The sequence below is a fragment of the Corvus brachyrhynchos genome, unplaced genomic scaffold, assembly GCF_000691975.1.
Source record: "Corvus brachyrhynchos isolate BGI_N302 unplaced genomic scaffold, ASM69197v1 scaffold162, whole genome shotgun sequence".
NCBI classification, from domain to species: domain Eukaryota; kingdom Metazoa; phylum Chordata; class Aves; order Passeriformes; family Corvidae; genus Corvus; species Corvus brachyrhynchos.
The window spans coordinates 6327081-6331975 of NW_008236696.1; the positions used below are offsets into that span (position 1 = coordinate 6327081).

At 54.2% G+C, this 4895-nt stretch overlaps 1 protein-coding gene across 2 annotated transcripts in view; it reads right to left on the minus strand.

The window, feature by feature from the left end:
- The window catches only part of TFRC (transferrin receptor), an 18280-nt gene extending 16350 nt beyond the window's left edge, over window positions 1-1930 (minus strand). Inside the window, exon 1 of one of the 2 annotated variants that reach the window (XM_017727037.1) lies at window positions 1843-1930. The gene's annotated coding sequence lies outside the window, so the exon portion shown is untranslated. Of the gene's footprint in view, window positions 1-2; window positions 63-1842 lie in introns of those variants that run through there. The other variant, XM_008644557.2, reaches the window with a different exon arrangement.
- Window positions 1931-4895: the final 2965 nt, after the last annotated feature.

The following is a 4895-nucleotide window of genomic DNA, read 5'->3' on the forward strand; positions in this document are numbered from 1 at the left end:
CCCGCCCCCCCCCCGCGCCGGCTCAACTGAGCGGCCGTGCCGTGTGCGCCCTTTGCAGCCCGGCGCAGGCCCGGCCAATCGCCGAGCGCGATCATATTTCGCCACACTGGCCCCGCCTCCCCGCTCCCCTCCACCCAGCACGGAGCCGCGGGCACGTCCCTGCTGCGCCTTTGCTGCTGATGTGGGTCTGCGGCCCGCTGCCCGCACAGCTCCCCCACGGGCTCGGGCGTGTGGCTCCTGCGTGCCCTGCCTGGCCCTGCGAGCGTAAGGAAGCGCAGAATCATAGAAGACACCTCCAAGGTCATCCAGTCCAGCCATCAACCCAGCACCATCCCCATAACCCCTAAACCATTAAACCGTGTGATCCAGCACCAGATCCAGGCACCTCGTAAACGCTTGCACGGTGACCCCATCACCTCTCTAGGAAACCTATTCCAGTGCCTGACCACCCCAACAGGGAAAAAAAAATTTCTAATACCTAGTCTGAATCTCCCATCTCAGCTAAAGGCCATTTCCTCTAGTACTCTCTCTGTAGGCATGGTAGAAGAGAGTGGTTCCCTCCTCACGATGACCTCATTCCTTTATAAAGAATGAAACTGCATTCTTTATAAATTGCCTTTAGGTGCCCTTGGTACGAGCCACTTGCCAAGTGGCAAGTGTTTCACTGGGTGCACACCAAGTCTCAGCTTCCCCTCAGGAAGGGCTGAAAGTGAGGCAGGGAGATGAGGTTAACACCTCATGCTCGTACCGCAGTAGAAGAAGGAGCAGGTCACAGATTCAGCATTCCCACTCTCTCAGCATTTTGAGGGATGAGGGCAGGAAAAATATTTTCCTCCCTGGGTGGTGCAAACCAGACACAGGACTTGCTCTGGTTTGGGAAGCTCTCAGCATCCTCAGGTCCCAGCAAGTCACACATGCTCAGGGCTGCCTTTTTAGATCTGAATGGGCAGAGATGCCCGGGGTGCCTTTCTTTTGTGTTGAGCTGCACAGATTGCTATTTTATTTGTACGATGGGAAGCATGGTAGGTATTATGACTTCCAGCCCCTAAACACAAGAAGTATGGACAGCCCACATCAGGACACAGGCTGCCTGTGGCCCACTGTGAGAGCAGGTAACTACTTCCAGCCTCAGTCCTTCAGCTCAGGGCATCCCTCAAAAGCATGTCACAACTAGGGAACGCTTCAAGGTTCGTGTGTGCGCATGTTCTGCAGTACTGTGCTCGTTTGTCCCTTGCTCATTAGAAAAATAAATCAGTAGGCCCGGATTATTGCCTCAAATCCTCTCCCAGGAAAGAAGGATAGGAGCAGAAAGTTTGTAGTTTGGCAGAACACATGATTGCAAAGAGGATTATGTTTGGTGTAAAGCAAAAAATCTGATAGAGGGGATTAACTAGACCTGAAATTCAGCGTGGCAGTCTGGAGACAAGTCTGTAAAGCGTCTCTCAGGCAAGACGTGCTGGTGGACCTGCCAGTTCTGTTTAGCAGAGGAGGTCTGAGCCAGGCTCCAGTGCCCAGGCTTTCTCTTCTCCAGGTTCATCCCTCCCCAGCTGTGGTGATGCCAGTCACAGGAGGGAAAACTATTGTCACTTGGCGTGTGACTGAACCATGGGACATGGTGCTGGTGGGTGCCTTGGTGGAAGCCCAAGGTGTAAGAGGGTTCAGAAAGAGTTTAGATCAGTCCTGCAAGCTGGATCCTCTGATCATTTCTCACCGCAACAGTCTGGATACAGCCTGCAGCTCAGGAAAGTGTAACCCGGGGAAAGCAGTCCCAGCTCCGCCCTGTTTTTTATGCTCCTCCTGAGCTCCCCCCGCCAAGCCCTCACCTTCCAGCAGCGCCTTTACCTGTGCACACCGTGCCAGGCGCAGGGCAGCGATTCCACACCGAGGTCCCGCCGAAGGAGGGACACCTGCAGGAGAGCTCAGACTCGGGACGTTCCCTGGAGCAATGCCGCAACGCAGGCAAGGAAGGCGGCAGTCGGATTTATTCCTCCCCCTGGCCACCGTTCTGGGTGCCCCCCTTCCGGCTACAGGAGGGGAGGGGCTCCGCCGCGCCAGCCCCGACCTGCCCTGGCAGAGACTCGCTGCAGGTGTTTTCCGTTCCCTCTCACAACGTGCGTGCGCTGAGCAGTCAGTTCCCCATTTCTACACGTGCCGAGAAAAAGAGAAGAAAGCTGACATTCTAGAAACTCAGATATTTTTGCACCTCAGCTGGTGTTGGCAGTGAAATACCTTAAAATGAGAGTTCTTCAAAGGCAGTGCTGTGTACCCCTGAGCAGTGGAGCACCCTTCACCTTACAGGTGGTTGGGAGTTGGCTGGCTATCGGTGCTTGGTGGCTGGTGCCACCTCTCTCAGGGACACCTGTTGTTCACACAGCGGTGCCTGTACTGCTGGCGATGCTGAGCCCAGGTGCTCAGGCTGCCCAGTCCAGCCAAAAATCTTCACAAGGAGCAGAAAGTAAAAGCTGGGAAATAGATGAAGAGGAAAGAGCATGTAGGATTGGTAACTGCTGACTTCTGATCTGTCTTCCCAGCTTCAGGGTGTTCCTTCTCATTGTGGCCTGGCTTGGTTATTTTAGGAGATGTCCTCGTGTCCTCTGAACTCCTGGGGGGCTTGTGAGTCCTCTGACTTGACTCAAATGACTCTGCATTCTTTTGTACCATATCTCATGATGTGACAGCGTTCTTCCTCTGGGATTCATGCTGAGAACATGAGATCAAAATGTGGGAAGGAAAATATGGTTTCACTTCAGTTTTGCAGCATAGCTGACCCTCGTGTGACCAGTTGTGTGACCCATGATAAGGCAATTTAAAAGCAGCCAAAACACATGCAGCTCTGAGGTTAGCTGGTTAGAGCATGGTGCTAGTAAGGCCAAGGTTGTGGGTTTGATCCCTGCATAGGCCATTCACTTAAGGGTTGGATTTGCTGGTTATTTTTGGTCCCTTCCAACTCAGATTATTCTGTGAAAATCTGCTTTGCCAGCATCTTATCACGAATGATGTTGTGAGGTGACTTGAACACTTCTATGGGAAGAAATACTGCAACTAACATGGCTCTTCAGTCTGGAAGGGATGGGAAAGCCAAGAACTAAATGCTACGGTGTGGTGCTAAGTTGGATGTGCTGTTGGGCTGAGGCCAAAGGTTGTGGGACATGCAGTGGCCTGTGGGGTGGGAGGTAGTTATAGGGCTCCCATTGGCTGTGCACTCCATGGGACAGGGGCTGTGGGGCATTCCAGGCACCCCGGGGTGTAGAGGCAGAGAGGCAACAGATATCTGGGGACAAAAAAGAGACTTTGATCTTCTGCCCTGAATGGCAACTGCTTCCTCTGGATCCCAGCCACTCAGAGGAGTGGCAGTGCTAGCTCCTGCCTTCCTGGGAGCAGGTTTGAGGGATACTCTGTCTGTATGCCCTGATCAACTCATGGATTGCACTGGGGTGCAGTCAGCTATTACAGGTCCCAAGAAGCTGTGAAATCTAGGCTTTTTTTGTGTCAGAATCATGCTGCAACCCCTCTACTACCCTAACCTTCCAGGTTAGGGCTGGCAGGCATGGCTCCCAGGAGAGCCTGCTCTCTCTGCTCCAGTCTCACCAAGCCAAGAGTGCAATAGCCAAGAATTTCACAACACCGTGAGTACCCCCATCTTCCAGAAGACCACGTGTTTTGGCCTTTGCTGTTGCATTTCTTAATTGCCCTGACAAAAAGTGGGTGAACTAGTTGGGTATGACCGTTTCAGGAAAAGCCATCATGCTGCCTTGGAAGATGTCATTCCATCCTGCTCTCTCCCAGCAATCCAGGCACACACAGCCATGCTTGGGAGCAGTTGCCCCTTGGCCACAGTCCTGACACGTGCTGCCATGCAGGCTGAGGAAGGATTGTGGCCAGAACTGGCATCTGGGAGAGGATCTGCTGGCTCTTGTCCTGTAGCAAAGAGGCTGTGGAGGAGGTGAGGGAAAAGGCAATTGAGAGAATGGAAATACAGCGGTGACACTGGCACCTGGCCACAGCTTTGTTGTCCCTTCAAAATAACACCCATCTTTGCATCCTTCCTGGGGAAGCACCTGGGGCTGGCCTGGCTCTCCACATTTTCCACAACTGGCCTGGTGCTCCCACCAGTTAGCTGGAGAGGAGACAGAGTACCAAGCATCTGGAGGAGAGATATGGGGCTGAGGACAGTGTGGGCTCTTGTTCCTATAAAGATGCAGACCTGGGGTATCCCATGGGCCCCCCACTCAAAATCCTCTGGGATTTTTTTTGCCTTCCTGCAATGAGGAGGCTCATCTCCCCATCTCTCCCATCACCCAAGGAGGGATGCGGATGTGGTGATGCTCATTACTGCTGGTCTGCTTGCCAGGGGCTGGCATGGAGGCCCAGCAGAGAGGCTCATGCTTGGACACTGCCCAGCGGGACTAAAACAGTCTGGCTGTTTTAATGGGGCTTCCTTGCTTGCAAAGACTGGGTTTCACTGCGATTTTAACCCTGAAGTCCTGGGGACCCCTCTGTGCTACTTGCATGACCTTACCCTACCTACAGGGAGGGGGGTGGACTGTTACCCTGCTTTATGCCTGCCCAGAGGGCACGGAGAGATGAGGTGATGATCAAAGAGCAAGACTTTAGTGTTGCTTCCCGCCTGGCAGTTACATCTTTTGGCAAGGTGCTGGCCCTCCCCAGATGCAGCTGAGGGGCAGAGCAGCAGCACCAGGACATTCCTCGGCGTGCATGGCACTGATACCGCTCCTGCCAACAGCCCGAGTGCCCCGGCAGCCCCGGGGCAGCACCCGCGGCCGGTGCAGATCTGTGGGGCTGTTGTTGACCTGGAGCCTTCACCCCTGCGGGGTCGGCCCGGCAGAGCTCCCGCTATCTTGGCAGGGGCACCTCCGAAGGGGGCGGTTTTGCGC